An 18,588-nucleotide genomic window follows, 5' to 3' on the forward strand; every position below is an offset into this window, starting at 1 on the left:
AGACTTTTGTCCTCCCTTCTTTATGCAGACAATGCTGTACTCCTGTCTTTAACAAGTGTTGGTCTTCGACACCTTTTGAGAACGCTAGATTTCTATTGTAAAGAAGAAATGTTGGAAATTAATTATGATAAATCCAAGACCCTAGTCTTTACTCGGAAAAGTACTAAACATCGTTGGTGAATAAATAATCACCCGATTGAACAGGTTACAGCTTTTAGGTATTTGGGAATAACCTTCCATTCTTCCAGCACTTGGAAAGCACAAATGAATAATGCTGACAAGAATGCCCAGAGAACTGTAAATTGCTTTTTTCTACACCAAAGGAGGCCAATACATTCCCTCGGCTATGCAGGTTTTTAATGCTAAGGTTATAGCTCAGATGCTATACGGGTCACAGCTTTGTGCCTACGGTAATTATGCCCCATTGGAATCCATACAAACTAAATTCCTTAGAAGCATTCTTGGTGTACCCAGTTGTGTACCCAATATAGCTTTACGCTTAGAGGTAGGGACACTTTTAATAGAGTCCTGCACTTGGATCTAGAGGATTAACTTTTGGTTGAAGATGATATTCTCCCCCTTAGGGCTGGCTCCCTTGACACTAGCAGATGCCTTCCAATCAAAATGGAAACAGGCAGTGAGTAATAAATTGCAAGCTCTTGGCCTCTTGACGAAAACGGTTTTAGACCTGGGCTATTTTAAGGCCAAAGCAGTCACCCTCCAATGAATCAGAGATATTGAGTTGCAAAACAACTTGAGTTTGGCTGGAGCATATCCCGACTGCCGGATTAACGTGAAAGTTTTCGCACCCGCGAACTATCTAGCCAATCTGAATATTGCTAAATATAGAAAATCATTTACGGTAGATAGATTTAATGTGTTACCTTCAGCACTGTTGGAAGGAAGATACAGGAGAGTCCCCTATTATGAACGGGTTTGCCCCTGTGATTCCGGGGAAGTGGAGTCGGTGGGTCATGTTTTATTACATTGTCCTTTATACTGTGATTTTCGTGATATTTTTATCTCTCCGATTCTGCATAAAATGCCCAGGGGCCCTGAGGCAAGATATGTATACTATCTGCTTGCAGATCAGGATCCCCAGGTCACTGCTAAGGTGGCTAATTATTGTGCAGCTGCTATTGCTTGTAGGAGGAAGTTAACATGAGTATTCTAAATGTTGTCCCATAATATTAGTTCAATGTGTAAGCAGTTTTAATGACGTAGTTTTAAATTTGGAACGGTTTTTGTAATCACGTATATTATATTTCTGACACTATTGTTTTGTACCTGCTGGTCTATGACCGAAACAAATAAATTCATTCATTCACTTGTGTCCAACAGGAATAACTATAGCCTTACACTTAAAGATGCTCTGTCTGTATTCAACAACTTTTGAAAGTACTTTTCCAACATCAAGTCTCAAAAATATTGCTTGTGTTACAACTGTCCCTATTTCTAGGATCAGTTTCTAGTAAAGCTCGTTCTTGCTGTTTGGGGACATCTTATTCAATTTTCTTAGTGTGATTTGCTTGAGGTGTTGTCAGTCTTCATAATTTAGGTTTTCTCCTGGAGTCACTAAGTTAAATCTCTGAATGAGGTGTGTTAGCATAAACAGTAAGACACTGTGCAGTGCCCATCCTGCCATTTTACACTCTGGCTAGGTTCACATTGTAGGACAATTGCTTCCCTCCAGCATATCTTTAGTCAAAAGGCATTTGAATTTAAAACAGTGGAGGTCAAGATTTTGCAGGGTGAACAAATACAAGGGATGGTAGTGATGGGGTTAGTAGGCATAGTCCTACTATCCCCATCCATCATCCAAATATGGCTCAACATTATTAAAGTATTTTATTTGGGAATTTTGCCACAAAGTAATTTGCTCTAGCATTATTATTCTGTCTAAAAATAATTTTACTGATTATATTTCTCTCCAATTTTCCATTTTTAATACTAGAAAATTTGAAAATTCCACAAAATATTACGGGGGAAAACAAGGCCTTTTCCTGAACCCCTTCTCTCATTTTTTCAGTCGTTTTCGCTTCTGGCTCCATTCATTCATGATATTTATATATCACTTTTCAGGTGATCCTTGCAAAGGAAGTTACATAAAAATGTGAGAAACACCTGACGCTAGATATGGATGCTTTACTGTTGTGGTAAAGATTTTTACAGATTTTTGTATTTCAAAATTTGTGAAGGACGACTTGAGCCACCACCACGCCTTGTGATGTCACTGGGGCCTGTCTTGTGAGCCTCAGGTATTGGGTTACTGGAGAACTGGAAGGCACATAACACACACACACAGAGACTTATCATCCTAATCATCAGCTATTTCATATTGCACCTGTCAATGCTGTTTTTTCTAGTGGTGCCATCATTGTTTTGTACCCTTTTCCACTGTACTGCCCCTCTTCTCTGAATTATTGCTGGTGGGTTGATCCCCTTTTGGGGGGGCTTGATATTTTCTTTTTCCTTGCATTGATCAAGGCACTTTGCTTCTTTGTTATATGCTGATATTTCTTCCTTTACTTGATTTTTTGCCAATGTACTCCCTGCCCTCTTCCCCATTTTCTTCTGCTCTCTTTTGTGGCTCTCTTTCTTTATCTTTTCTATGACTTCTATTTCCCCCCTTTTTTTTCTTGTTCCTCTCTCTGCTCTCTTTCTGCCCTTCCCATATAGAGCTCCCTCCCCTCTTCCCATGGGCCCATCTTGGGCTGACTAGTCTCAGTCATGAGTGTGGTTGCCCTTGCTGTGTAACAACTAACAAGTTGTTTGGTTTGGTTATTATTATTTTTGTCTGTATCTCACTACCTTCCCCCACTTGGCACAGCTGGGGTGAGGCTGTTTTTGCTTGGTTGTGTATCATGCTTTAAAAAAAAAAATCTTTTTTGTATTCCAAATCTACCACTCTCCCTCCCTCCTCTTCCCATTCTTCCAGTTGACTCTAGCATCCCAGGACACCTGGATATGCTCAGCCTACAAAGAGTTGGAGAACTGTTCTGCTTCTCTATTTCCCTTCCCTGGCTCCTGGTTTGAGCAGCACTTCATGGACATCCAGACGGTGCTATGACATCTCCAGGCAGTTCAGAACAATACTTCTCACATGGGTGAGCCCTGGCCCTTGTCAAGGGCCTTGCTTAACTTCCATGTTCTCTGTTCCACTCCTGTCTGGCCACCGTGGGTAATTCTCTTTTTCAATCTATACTGTGTCACTCAACATTGTTAGTTGGAATGTGAGGGGCTTGTGTGTGTGTTATGTGCCTTCAAGTCAATTACAACTTATGGCGACCCTATGAATCAGCGACCTCCAATAGCATCTGTTGTGAACCACCCTGTTCAGATCGTGTAAGTTCAGGTCTGTGGCTTCCTTTATGGAATCAATCCATCTCTTGTTTGGCCTTATGGCCAAATATGGATGACCTTATGGAAAACTAGAACAGAGAACTAGAACACCCCATACATCTGAGACAATGGCAATCAATATTGGCCGCTGTAAGGTTCTGCTCCCTTGACCTTAGGCTATGTTTTATCCAACAGAAACTTTTTTTTTGGCTTACTGGACCCCCTATTGCCTCTGTCAGAAGCATATTACATCTACTGCTGCGTGTTGGTGTTGTGGTGAGACAAGGGCAGCACTGACACATATGATCTGGTCTTGCCCTACAGTGGCCCCGTTTGGGGCAGAAGTCTTTATACGCATTGACTTAGTCCTAGGAACATCTCTAAATTTTTCAGATGTTCATGTCATACTGCATTATATTCCAATGGAATCTGACAGAGGGACACCGTACCTAGAGCCTGCATGGTTTGTTGGTAGTCAAGCAACTAGTCTTACAGTACTAGAAGGATTGAACAGCTTCCCAGATTGCTCGTTAGTCAGAGGACCTTTCTTCCCTTGCTGTATATGAAAGAGATACTTTTACTCAGAGGCACAAAGAACAAAAATTCTCTGAGATCTGGGACTCCTACTGGGAGCTGTTTGCATGATCTGTTTGCTATGTGGGGCTCTGCCTGAGCCTATTCCCTTCATTCCCTTCCCCTTCCCCATCCAACCCCTTTTCTCCCAATTTATTTATTTAATTTTACACATTTTTTTTCTCCTCTCTCTTTAAAAAAAACACATTTGTCTGATTTTCTTAATGGTATTATGCCTTAATATGCTTTGCTGCTATGTTTTCCTCACCCTTTTATTGTTCTTGCTTGTTACTTGTATTGTTATAGAAAAATTGGAAAAACCAATAAACTATGCCTTAAAAAGTAACCAGACCAATGTTTCCTGGTTTGGAATACTCCAGATCTCTGAAGAATCAGTAGTGTTTTATAAGGAAACAAGAAATATCTATAATCCAGAGCCTACTTAATTAGAAGTAAAATGCATTGAAAGATACTTTTTATATCCAAAGAATATCCCAATCCAGACAAGGTTTGGCACTTCTATATCCTGGTTGTTTCAACAGGAGATTAAAACCTGTTTAAATTTGCCATTGAAATCAATGGGACTTAGTAATGCTTAACTTCAGCTGTATCATGTCCACCATAGTCAAACATTTGTCACCTTTCAGCCTCCTCTTCCTTTAAAAATACACTTGCTCATTCATACCAACATCACAGGTACTTTCATGCTTTAGAGAGAATTTTGGTAATTACAGTCCTTTTTCACCAGGAAAAGGTGTGAGGCTTTGTCATCACGAAGTCAGCAGTGAACAGTTTTTAACAAATCATAAAAGTTTATATCACCATGCTTTTGTATATACTGTCTGAATTCAAATGAGGAAAGTATAAGATCGGAATGAACAACAGACAAAATTGAATGAAATATATGAATATATATAAAAATATACAAATTAGTAAAAATTTCTTCAAATTTGTAATTAAAGGGTATAAAATACAGGAAAGGTTGATTGAAATATAAATCTACCATCTTGGCCTTTGACGCTTGTGAGATATATTCTTAGGATCCACCCTCCTTTTGTGATGGTAATTTGTTTAAAACTGTTTTTAATATATCTTAAATAGTTGTCGTCCATCCTGGGTCTTTAGGATGAGGGCAGGTAGTAAATAATAATAATAACAATAATAACAATAACAACAACAACAACAACAACAATAATAATAATATAAAGTTTTAGGAATTTCTCCAAACCCCTGGAGCAGATTTGGGGAGGGCATGGGGCATGTGGGGGGGGACGAGAGGAGGGAAAGTCCCTGGGAGAGAGGATTGTAGCCTAAATAAAGAATTAAAAGCTCATCCTGAGAGAGAACATCTAAGATGGCAGAGGTCCTGGCGGCTACGGTGCCTGCTGTCTCTCAGCACCGCTTCTTTTGCCACAGTTACAAAGGGGAGGTTAGCCCCAAATTGCCGATACTAGCTGGTGTTTATGCACTGTTACTTCGGCTTGAAGGAGCCGCCACCAGAGGGCTTGAAGCCAGCAGCTAATGCTACCATGGCCATCTCTCCCAGCATGACGGAGAGGGTGAGGAGGGGTGCCTGGAGGAGTCCGGCACAATGCCTGGGGCGAGGAGCCACCTGCAGTCACCACGTCATGGAGCCTGGTGCTTATGGGTGGGGCACCAAGCAATGGAGTGGGGATGCTGGGGGGTGCTGCCACTGCCACATCGTGTATTCCGTGGAGTGTTTGTGCAATCTCTGGGTGTTCTGTTTCATTGGGGACATGACCAAGTTCCTTTTGCAGTGTCCATCTGGCTGCTTTTTGGGGGAGCCTACAAGCAACACCCCTCTCCTACTGTGGGTTCTCTCCAGCCACCACTGCCCAGAGTTAGTCTGCCTCTGAACATGGAGTCTTCATATAACAACAACAGCCATAAGCAGAGACTCTTAACATTAATGCTAGAGTGACAAAAACTGTTTTCTTATGCTTTTGTATTGGAATGTTATGTTATATTGAAATGTTATGTTATTAATTTGATATATTTTAATTGATTGATAGCTTATTTTATGATGTTTTATGATGACTTTGAGAGCCAGTGTGGTGTAGTGGTTAAAGTGTTGGACTATGAACTGGGAGACCAGGGTTCAAATCCCCACACAGCCATGAAGCTCACTGGGTGACCTTGGGCCAGTCACTGCCTCTCAGCTGCAGAGGAAGGCAATGGGAAACTACCTCTGAATATCACTTGCCATGAAAACCCCATTCATAGGGTCGCTGTAAGTCGGAATCAACTTGAAGGCAGTCCATTTCCATTTTCATGATGACTATAAATGTGATAATGTTTAGGTAATCAATTTGAGTTATTGTTGGATTGTTGGATGGTTATGTTTTGAAATGATTTCAAATTATTGTTATATTTTTGAATTGATTGCTATTGATGTTGTCATTTGCATTTTTGTAAGCCACTTTGAGCATCATTTTATGGAACATAAGAACATAAGAACATAAGAAGAGCCTGCTGGATCAGGCCAGTGGCCCATCTAGTCCAGCATCCTGTTCTCACAGTGGCCAACCAGGTGCCTGGGGGAAGCCCGCAAGCAGGACCCGAGTGCAAGAACACTCTCCCCTCCTGAGGCTTCCGGCAACTGGTTTTCAGAAGCATGCTGCCTCTGACTAGGGTGGCACAGCACAGCCATCATGGCTAGTAGCCATTGATAGCCCTGTCCTCCATGAATTTGTCTAATCTTCTTTTAAAGCCATCCAAGCTGGTGGCCATTACTGCATCTTGTGGGAGCAAATTCCATAGTTTAACTATGCGCTGAGTAAAGAAGTACTTCCTTTTGTCTGTCCTGAATCTTCCAACATTCAGCTTCTTTGAATGTCCACGAGTTCGAGTATTATGAGAGAGGGAGAAGAACTTTTCTCTATCCACTTTCTCAATGCCATGCATAATTTTATACACTTCTATCATGTCTCCTCTGACCCGCCTTTTCTCTAAACTAAAAAGCCCCAAATGCTGCAACCTTTCCTCGTAAGGGAGTCGCTCCATCCCCTTGATCATTCTGGTTGCCCTCTTCTGAACCTTTTCCAATTCTATAATATCCTTTTTGAGATGAGGCGACCAGAACTGTACACAGTATTCCAAATGCGGCCGCACCATAGATTTATACAACGGCATTATGATATCGGCTGTTTTATTTTCAATACCTTTCCTAATTATTGCTAGCATGGAATTTGCCTTTTTCACAGCTGCCGCACACTGGGTCGACATTTTCATCGTGCTGTCCACTACAACCCCGAGGTCTCTCTCCTGGTCGGTCACCGCCAGTTCAGACCCCATGAGCGTATATGTGAAATTAAGATTGTTTGCTCCAATATGCATAATTTTACACTTGTTTATATTGAATTGCATTTGCCATTTTTCCGCCCATTCACTCAGTTTGGAGAGGTCTTTTTGGAGCTCTTCGCAATCCCTTTTTGTTTTAACAACCCTGAACAATTTAGTGTCGTCAGCAAACTTGGCCACTTCACTGCTCACTCCTAATTCTAGGTCATTAATGAACAAGTTGAAAAGTACAGGTCCCAATACCGATCCTTGAGGGACTCCACTTTCTACAGCCCTCCATTGGGAGAACTGTCCGTTTATTCCTACTCTCTGCTTTCTGCTTCTTAACCAATTCCTTATCCACAAGAGGACCTCTCCTCTTATTCCATGACTGCTAAGCTTCCTCAGAAGCCTTTGGTGAGGTACCTTGTCAAACGCTTTTTGAAAGTCTAAGTACACTATGTCCACTGGATCACCTCTATCTATATGCTTGTTGACACTCTCAAAGAATTCTAATAGGTTACTGAGACAGGACTTTCCCTTGCAGAAGCCATGCTGGCTCTGCTTCAGCAAGGCTTGTTCTTCTATGTGCTTAGTTAATCGAGCTTTAATTATACTTTCTACCAGTTTTCCAGGGACAGAAGTTAAGCTAACTGGCCTGTAATTTCCGGGATCCCCTCTGGATCCCTTTTTGAAGATTGGCGTTACATTTGCCACTTTCCAGTCCTCAGGCACGGAGGAGGACCCAAGGGACAAGTTACATATTTTAGTTAGCAGATCAGCAATTTCACCTTTGAGTTCTTTGAGAACTCTCGGGTGGATGCCATCCGGGCCCGGTGATTTGTCAGTTTTTATATTGTCCATTAAGCTTAGAACTTCCTCTCTCGTTACCACTATTTGTCTCAGTTCCTCAGAATCCCTTCCTGCAAATGTTAGTTCAGGTTCAGGGATCTGCCCTATATCTTCCACTGTGAAGACAGATGCAAAGAATTCATTTAGCTTCTCTGCAATCTCCTTATCGTTCTTTAGTACACCTTTGACTCCCTTATCATTCAAGGGTCCAATTGTCTCCCTAGATGGTCTCCTGCTTTGAATGTATTTATAGAATTTTTTGTTGTTGGTTTTTATGTTCTTAGCAATGTGCTCCTCAAATTCTTTTTTAGCATCCCTTATTGTCTTCTTGCATTTCTTTTGCCAGAGTTTGTGTTCTTTTTTATTTTCTTCATTCGGACAAGACTTCCATTTTCTGAAGGAAGACTTTTTGCCTCTAAGAGCTTCCTTGACTTTGCTCGTTAACCATGCTGGCATCTTCTTGGCCCTGGCGGTACCTTTTCTGATCTGCGGTATGCACTCCAGTTGAGCTTCTAATAGAGTGTTTTTAAACAACTTCCAAGCATTTTCGAGTGATGTGACCCTCTGGACTTTGTTTTTCAGCTTTCTTTTTACCAATCCCCTCATTTTTGTGAAGTTTCCTCTTTTGAAGTCAAATGTGACCGTGTTGGATTTTCTTGGCAATTGGCCAGTTACATGTATGTTTAATTTAATAGCACTGTGGTCACTGCTCCCAATCGGTTCAACAACACTTACATCTCGCACCAGGTCCTGGTCCCCACTGAGGATTAAGTCCAGGGTTGCCGTCCCTCTGGTCGGTTCCATGACCAACTGATCTAGGGAATAGTCATTTAGAATATCTAGAAACTTTGCTTCTTTGTCATGACTGGAACACATATGCAGCCAGTCTATGTCCGGGTAGTTGAAGTCACCCATTACTACCACATTTCCTAGTTTGGATGCTTCCTCAATTTCATATCTCATCTCAAGGTCTCCCTGAGCATTTTGATCAGGGGGACGATAGATCGTTCCCAGTATTAAGTCCCTCCTGGGGCACGGTATCACCACCCACAACGATTCTGTGGAGGAGTCTGCCTCTTTTGGGGTTTCGAGCTTGCTGGATTCAATGCCTTCTTTCACGTATAGAGCAACTCCGCCACCAATACGTCCTTCCCTGTCCTTCCGATATAGTTTATATCCAGGGATAACTGTATCCCACTGGTTTTCTCCATTCCACCAGGTCTCCGTTATGCTCACTATATCAATGCTCTCCTCTAAGACCAAGCACTCCAGTTCTCCCATCTTGGTTCGGAGGCTCCTAGCATTAGCGTACAGGCACTTGTAAGCAGTGTCTCTCTTCAAGTGTCTTTGGCACTTGTGGTTAGGCCTGTGGTAATTTTGCTCTTCTGAATGGAATGGAAATGGAATGGAAATGTGGCATATAAATGCAAGTAATAAATAATAATAAAAATAATAATAGCGCAAGTGGAGCCTCTTGCACTGATGGGACACGGTAATTGAATATTGCCCAGGGTTGTGGATTGAGTAGTTGTCAACATCTACAGTCTTTTCACTGATGACATTGTGATGTTTTGGTCAGAGCTGCTTACCTCTCTTCCAAAAGTGATGCAGGGAATTTAAAAGTTTGGTGAATTGACTGATTTACCAAAATGTACCAAATCAAGCTATTTGTCAGATGGTCACCTGGTATGAAGATGTGCCTGGAATTCCTAAAGTATTTAGGAGTACATATTACTAAGAATTAGGGATGGAGAAATCTGTCAATTTCAGTTCTACATGTTTCTCATTTTTCAAATCTTAAATTTATTTCTCCACATTTCTGCAACAATTTGTGATTTTAAAAAAATCCTCATGAAACTTCATCAGCATTTTAGTGCAAACTCACCTAATAAAGATATCTGAGTGCAGTTTTGACTAATAGATATACTTTTTGCAAGCAGCCTTCTATAATATTTTTATGTTATTTCACTAATATATGCATTTATATGCACACTTTACCCCATTATATGCATTTTTGTACACCTTATTTGGCTGGAAAACTGGATTGCAAAATGTGGAGAAGTGTGATTTCTTTTTTTAAGGGTTTCAATATCAAACAATATTTTTACATAACAAAGAAAGTGACCAAACCATTGTGACCAAAAGACAGACAGATACTCATATACACAATCTACCCACACACACTCATGCCCCATACACACACAGATACACAAATGGGAAGGGGAAGGAAAGGGAGAAAGGTTAAGGGTTATTGCTCTGACTCTAAAATGACAAAACTCCTTAAATGGTGAAGCTCAGCATTTGTTCATGACCAGTTAATGCTAATAAGTCTGTGTATGCAGACCAAATGTCAGAGACCTTTTCATCCTGTTGCCCAGAGCTTGGAAGATTACTTTTAAACAGTTACATAGCCCCCCAAAAGTAGTAATTACCATTACGATTACAATTGCTCTGAAAGTAACTGATTACTTTATTTTTACTCAAACGTAATTGCTACAATTACCTTTTAGTAACTTTTTTTAAAGAAATTGCCTACAAGGTGCTGGCCTTGGCTGCTGCACACCTAAGTAGCTTAAAACAACATTAAAAACAAGCACACACACAGTGGGTAGTAGAATTTTTTTTATCCATAAGATTAACAGAATGGCATAACAGAATCTCACATCCCTTCACCCACCCCAGCAATGATGACACCCCAACACACATTTTTGTATATATATTTTGCCTCCAGCTCTTTTCTCCTTCCACTCCTGTCCATTTTTAAACAATTGTTTTCTGCACGCTGTCTCGCTCTCCACCTCCTCCCTCATTGCCTCCTAAGCACCCATAGAGCATGAAGGAAGAACAACGCTGCACAGAAGCCCAATTTGAAGCACATGATTTTTATTCACAAATCAGAGGAGCAGAAGACTTCCCCTGCTCCCCCCCCAGTAATGCACAAAAGTAATGCTGGAAACATTACAATTACTCCTCAAAAGTAATGAAGTTACTACTCATTCTATTACCAGCAAAATGTAATGAAGTTGCCCACTCGTTACTCAAAAAAATAATAAATTACAAGTAATTTGTTACCGTATATTCCAGCGTATAAGACGACTTTTTAACCCAGGAAAATCTTCTCAAAAGTTGGGGGTCGTCTTATACGCGCAGTCGTCTTATACGCCGGAATATACGGTATTTCTCCTGCTCGCAGCCTGGCCCGGCATCCCCTCCCCTGAGGGAAATCCCCATTGCTTCTCCGTCCCACCATCTCCGCCTCCTCCACCGCGGTGAAGGCGGCGCCCTGCACGGCCTCCTCCGCCTCCTCCTCCATCGCAAAATGGCGGCCGGGGTGGGGAGCAGCAGCAGCAGCAGCCTCCCCGCATCCTTCTCCTCCGTGGCGGCCTCGCCTGCGCCGCCTCCCGCTGCTGCTGCTGCTCCTCCGCCCGCGGCTGCTCAGGCGAGCAACGGGGCCGCAGTGGCGGCGGCTGCTCCTACTCGGGCGGCCAACGGCGGGCCGCTTTCGCTGTTCTCGCCGCTGCAGGCCGCGCCGACACCTCCGCTGATGCACAATCACCGGGCGGCAGCAGCAGCAGCGGGAGGCGGCGGAGGCGGGAACCCGCTGCCGACAGCTGCTCCTGCAGCCTCCTCCTCGGCGCCCTCCACCGCCGCCTCCGCCTCCGGCCTGCTGGCGCTGCGGGAGCCGGCCTACAACTGGGAGGCGACGAAGCCGACGGTGCAGGAGCGCTTCGCCTTCCTCTTCAACAACGAGGTGCTCAGCGACATCCACTTCTTGGTGGGCAAAGGCCGCGCCAGGGCGCAGCGCATCCCCACCCACAGGTCGGTGCGGGCTATGGGGCGAGGGGGCGCTGGCCACGCAGGGAAGAAAGGGGAGAGGGACGCTGGCTTTTTAAACGGGGATCAGGGTCAAAAGTTGGGGGGTTGTCTTATACGCCCAGTCGTCTTATACGCCAGAATATACGGTACTTGTAACTAGTTACTTCCAAGCTCTGCTGTTGCCGTCTGTGAAATGCTGCCCACTCACACACTGTCAGTGCTAACAAAACCTCTGACCATTGCACAGTAGGGAGTGAGAGATGATCTTTCCAATGTTGCAGTGTCAAGCACTTCCCTACCCTCAGTGCCCACAGGATTCAATGTCATTGATCCTCATTGAGGTCTCCCTGAATTTTCCTACAAACCAAAAGTTACTACTTTTTTAAAACAAGTTTTTAAGTGACTTAAGTTTAATTTAGGGTGAGAAAAATGGAAAATCAATGAAAAACATTATTATTATTATTATTATTATTATTATTATTATTATTATTATTATTATTATTATTACTATATTCCATCCTTCCTCCCTGGAGGAGCCCATTTATCAGAATGGGATAGTTAATATGTATATTAATAAAACTGTTCAAAATAACCTTTGAAAAATATGTAATTTTTGCATTGCATTTTAAAAAATATATTCAACATTATTTTGAGACGTATTTTATATCAGTTCAGGTTAATTTTATGCTGTTTCCAATGGTGTAAAAAGTTTTACATTTTTTTACTTAGTACAGGACCTACAAAGGAGGTCCAGAAAATTCATGATGTTTCTAAATTTCCTGCAAGTACTGTACACTAGTATTGTACACTAATATTAACTTGATGTTTTATGAACAAGTGTTTGATTTTTGTGAGTAAAAACAAGTATGAAAGAAAAGGTAAAAATATGCAAATTTGTGCTAAGTGTACAGGTAAATTAATTCACAGTAAAGTATTCAATAATTATTTATTGTGTGCTCCAAGCCGTGTGCTCTGAAGCAGCTTGATTGGAAGGGGTGTGGCTTGTTAGCTAATGGGTTAAGGGTGTGGCCTGATAACTGCTGAGGGCAACAAGCAGCAGCTGTGTGTGCTGGGACTTTCATTCTGTTCCCTGACTCCTAACAGAGCACAGCAGAGCAGAAGGAGCTGTCGCAGTTGGTCTACAGGTGAGGACATATAAGCAAGCCAGCTTTCAGAGAGAGAGCGAACAGAGTGAGCAAACAGGAGTTCGACAGGGGAGTTCGACAGGGGAGGTCAAGGGGGAGGTCCCTAAAAAAACCCCACAACCTCCCCCCCCCCAAAATTACTAATTCTCCTTGTACAGCGCACCGCAAACCAGTGGGACTCTCAAGTTTACCCTGTAGTAGGACAGGACAAAGCACAGGCCACTCCAAAACAAGTAGTTAGAAAGAAACAAAAGATAGAAGAGAGTATGAATGGGAAGGATACACCAATGTTTGTGACCTGCAAGGTGTGTGCCATGTTTGTTTTCTTGCCTGAGAACAACATGGCATACACATGCAACAAGTGCAAGCTCATGGCCCTCCTGGAAGAAAAATTGAGAGGCCTGGAACAGTGGGTGGCCACACTGAGGACTATAAGATGAAGAGTTCTTAGACAGAACGCTGGAACAACACCAGCAAAGAGAAGTGCAGGTGGAACAGCAACAGCATGTGGTAGCAGAAGAGACTGCTTTGGAGAGGAATAACGAAGTGGAGGAAACTCTGTGGGAAAGGGTGACAGGAGTAGAAGAGCTAGAAGACACCCTTCACCAGTGGAACTATGGAACCACTTTCAACCACTCGAGGATGAAACTGGAGGACAGCCTGTGGTGGAAGAATTACAGGAGACCCCATGCGACAACGAGCAAGAGGCTGAAGCTCAATCAAGCAGGGCCAATGAAACCTCACCCCACAACCAGAAAAGAAGAGTACTAGTAGTGGGAGACTACCTACTGCATGGCATCAAAACCCAAGTATGCAGAGATGATCTGTGGTCTCGCCAGGAATGCTGTCTACCAGGAGGAGGGATTAGAGATGTGATGGAAGGGTTGCCATCACTCATCAAGCCCACCGACAGGTATCCCTTTCTCCTCATCCATGCAGGAACAAATGATGCTGCCAAACGGAGTTATGAAGAAATCACATCAGACTTTGAAGCTCTGGGAAGGAAACTGAAGGACTTTGGGGCCCAGATAGTTTTTTCATCCCTCCCTCCAGTACTTAGAAGAGGAGTAGAAAGGGAAAGAAAAATACTCTGTATGAATGAATGGCTACGAAGGTGATGCCGACATGAGAGATTTGGATTCTGGGACCACGGGCTATGCTTCCTGGAAGATGGATTGCTGGCAAGTGATGGGCTGCATCTCACAAGGACTGGAAAGAATGTGTTTGGCCACAGCATGGAGAAGTTCATCAAGAAGGCTGTAAACTGATAGGTATAACTAAAACTTGGTGGGATGACTCCCATGACTCCCATGCTCAGAGGCACATGTTACCAAATTCTTCCAAGCTACACAGCAAGTGGATTGGACTGTGAAAGACCAACCAAAGTGGTGTTTGCATTTTGACAACTTTGTAGGGCAGTACAATATCTCAGAGAGGAGTTCAGGTCTCCTGCTGCCCAATTTCCCTGCTTTTTAAAGTTTGGTAGAAATATCTGTGGGCTATAGGTACATTCTTAAACCGCAAGGTTTTTTGCCTATTAGTGAATATAACTATGAAGTGTGTGGGCAGGAAAGAATGAAGGAGAAGGTTATCAAAAGTTCTTACAGAGGGTGGTGGGCATGCATGATCCCAACAAACTTTGTAAAACGTTCTGAAGAAAGCAACAGGGATCCACGTCTTCCTTCCTGCCCATGTACCTCACAGTTGTTCTTCCCGCTTCTGCTAAGCTGGCTGTGAGGAGGGAGGGAATGCTCTTATGCCCCCACCCTCTGCTTACCTGGTGGAAAGGCAACAAATGGAGTCCTTTTTTCTTTCTTTCTATTTACAAAATAAAGTGAAAGAGATTCATTCTCTCCCTCTCCTATTTACCAAGCTACAGGAAGGAGAGAGGACAGCGAGCAACAGTGGATTGGGATGGAGGGAGAGAGAGTGCATGAGAGATGGAAGACCTGAAGAGGGCATCAAGGCTGGCAATGCCATTGGCTCCATCCATAGCTGGTGAGCTGCATTTGGCTTGGCAAGTCACAAGTTTTTCAGGTATTCTTTCGATTTTATTCTGCTGCAGTAATCTGTCCTCAGGAGTATCTTGACAAATACTGAAGCCTTCATTTTTCTCACCTCTGTCTCCAGTGAGCACTGCAGCTGATGCCCACCCAGCAGGGGAGCAGATGGCAGCAAGGCATCCAAACAGAACTGTTTGCTTGTGAAGCAATTTCAGAGAAAGGGGAAGGGGGGAAGGGACAGGATGCTCTGGGAAGGCAAATATTACATCCTCACATATGTTAGACAGCAGAAAAAGTGTATATTGCACAGTAAGCTCAGCACTCTGTGTTATGTGAGGGGTGTGTGAACTCCATTCTTGTGCATTTGTATTCCCCCCCTAGAATTCCCACATCCAGCAATGAGTTTTTACATTTACAAAGCAAGAATGTATACTTGGGATCTCTTTACAGCTTATTTAACAAAATTTATATACCGCGTCATTGTAATAAAACCTCTAAGCGGTATATTTACTTATTTTTTATTTGATTTATATCCTGCCCTTCCTCTTAGCAGGAGCCCAGGTTTACAAGAAATATTAAAATTATTAATAATAAACCATTAAAAACAAGTACTTTAAAACATTTAAAAGATAATTAAAAGGAACAGTAGACTAAAAATATGCATTTTATTTAACAAACTTTAAGGCATAGCTAATCTGTGTTAAGGATGTGCACACTTGTTTAAGCAAATAAAGCATGCCTTGCTGGATCATACTAATGCCCACCTCAGCCTTGCGTTTTTTGCAGAAATCCAGTGCTGGCCCCATCATTCAGCTGCCCAACGTAGTTGCCTTAGGCAGCAGATGCTGAGTAATGGTGGTGGTGGAGAGCGGTAATAAGGTGTTCGAAAACAGACCTGTGTGTGGCATATATGCCCTGCATATCTTAAACTAGCCTACCACCCTCAGCTGCAGTGGAGTTGTTGAAGTAATATTCAGTTGCTAGTCTGGTCAGCTTCTGTACATGGAATAGGAGGATGCCATCTTGTCCTTTGTCTCAAGCAGCAAAAAGTCTTGGGCCAGCCCTGTAGGGCTCTCGGCAATCAGTAGATACTGAGTGTTCAGCTTTGAATTGTGTTCTGTCCACATTGTATGATGGATATCCCCTTTCTTGCATGAAATGAGTTAGGATTTTTGCTGAGTCACTGCAGACATAGAATTTGTTAAAGCTCCCTGCGTGAAAAAGATGATCAGCAGCGCTCCTATCATTTGAGGAATAAGGTGTTTGGATACAAGTACAAACATTTTGATGTGCTCTGCATAAGAGGGGGGGAAAGGATCAAATAAGGTATACAACAGAGCTTGGCAAAGTTATTTTTTTTGAACTACAACTCCCATCAGCCCAATCCAGTGGCCATGCTGGCTGGGGCTGATGGGAGTTGTAGTTAAAAAAAAAAAACTTTTCCAAGCTCTAGTATACAGTAAACAAGCAGAGTTTCTTGACGGTGTCCAGGGAACTGGTGCAGAATTTCTACATGCCTGTAGAGAGACCTTTGTGCATACAGAGGCAGACATTGGAAAAAACACACATGGCCAAGGTGGAGGTTACCTTCCCCAGCTTCCACCAGCATTCCCTATGGATGCTGGAGGCTTGAAAAAATCATGCGGATGGGGAAGCCATAACAGTTTAGGAAATGGGTCTAGAACTGGCAAGACCTATGTTCAAATTCCCAATTGTTGTTACCTCACAGTCTAACCTACCACACAGGGTTGTTGTGAGGATAAAATGGGAGGAGGGAATCATGTATGCCACCCTTGGAAGAAGGAAGGGATATAAATGTCATAACATCAAGAAAAACAATAATCTGGATGGAAGATAGCCTGGTAAAAAACAGAGAGAACAAGGTGGTTTAGTTGTGAGCAGCTTTCACCACAGTTTGTCAAGGATTAATAGGACTGGGCTGCAAGCTGTCTCGAGGCTGATTCACACATAGGAACATTGTTGGATAATGCATTGCTCCTTGACTTATCATTAGCTGAGCATGCAACCAGCTGATTTACATGTTCAGAAAGTGATACATCATGGAGCAGTGCATTGCCAACACACCTTGGAAGAAGACTCGTGATGGAAAGGTTGTATTTATTCAAATATAACAATAGAGGATTGGCTAAACAATAACCAAATTATGAAGTTCAGGCAGGTAGGTTTGAATTAATGTGTAAGAGGAAAGCATCCATCCACTCCCTTGGGCAAGCGAACAGCTGTATTCCGTGGCTCCCCAGCTAATGATTGGGAGAAAATTCTTCCTCCCTGCTAAGTGATCCTTGGGTATGTGAATCCAACATATGCACCCAGGCCCTGCTGTTACACCAAAAATGGTTCTTTACATCTGGAGGGAACTCCAAAACACACCAGATGGCAGACCAAAGGATATAAGTCAAAACCTTTATTAATTACCAGTATCTTTTGCAAAAGAGAGACTAGGTATCCGGCTCGTGCCTGAAAACCAGTCTAAAGCATGGTTACACAGTGCAAGTGATATGTGCTTTCAAGTCCTCCTCACACAGCCCCTCCCGTCTTTGTTAGTAACTTTGCAAGTTTTCCTACTATCTTGCACTGAGCTAGCGTCCTGGCCTTGATCACTCATCCGTGCTGTCCCTACCTCCCCCAGACGTGATACATTTCTAGCCACTATCTACATGAATAGTATCTTGTTACATGGGATGAACAAGCTTAGCAGAACATTCGGCCTTCACAGGCACCTCAAGAATTTTGTTTTTCTAGTTCTATATTATATCAGGTTAACACATTCTGTACTGTGTCAAATTAACACCACATGCACTAGAATTCCCAAACTATGCCTAATTTCATTACACTGCTGTCTAGGATTCACCAAGCTGCACATGCCAGGCCTAAAGGACAGCCCCTAGGACCGCCCAAGCTGAAAGCTGTGGAGGGTAAGTGTAATATGTTTGGGTTTGATATACAGAGCCAACAGTTAACAAGGTAGTTTTATTAAGTAGTAGTTACAGCAACACCATGTTTTCTCCTCAAGCTCCTCCAGTCAGCCAGGCTCCACCCCCTCACCGTATTCTTCAGGGATCATCTCTAAACTCCCATCCCAACGTTTCTTTTAAGGAAATGTCTCTAAATTACTACAATCACTACAGTAAGAGTGCCCTGAACCCAAGGATGCCTCAGGGTACCTGTCAATCATGTTCATAAATTCCCTTACCTGCCCACACTGAATGCCAAACAGACCAAATAAGTACATACATCGAGACTATGGAGTAAAACATACATCAAGTGTGTGGAGTAGGCAAAAAAGAGGAATCCTAAGGGCCAGTTGGGGGCTCCCCCCAATTCCTACTGAGCTCCCAGAAAGAGCAACTAGTAAAAACCCACACTGTAGAGGGAGGGAGAGTGGGCACTGCAAAAGAGAAGAAGGAAGTGAAGGAGGCAGAACAGGCTTAAGTGCTAGGGTTGCCAGGTCAGAAGCATCCCCAAACCTGAGATTTTAGGGGCGGGCCCGAGTGATGTCACGGGGCGGGCCTGAATGATGTCATGGGGTGGGCCTG

General features: G+C 43.0%; 1 long non-coding RNA gene across 1 annotated transcript; it reads left to right on the forward strand.

The window, feature by feature from the left end:
- Window positions 1-887: 887 nt before the first annotated feature.
- LOC133384281 (uncharacterized) lies at window positions 888-15,058 on the forward strand. Its single transcript, XR_009762479.1, has 3 exons — window positions 888-967; window positions 2,939-3,107; window positions 14,902-15,058. It is a non-coding gene; the product is annotated as an uncharacterized LOC133384281 (long non-coding RNA).
- The last annotated feature ends 3,530 nt before the right edge of the window (window positions 15,059-18,588 follow it).

Source organism: Rhineura floridana, chromosome 4 (assembly GCF_030035675.1).
Source record: "Rhineura floridana isolate rRhiFlo1 chromosome 4, rRhiFlo1.hap2, whole genome shotgun sequence".
Classification (NCBI taxonomy): Eukaryota; Metazoa; Chordata; class Lepidosauria; order Squamata; family Rhineuridae; genus Rhineura; species Rhineura floridana.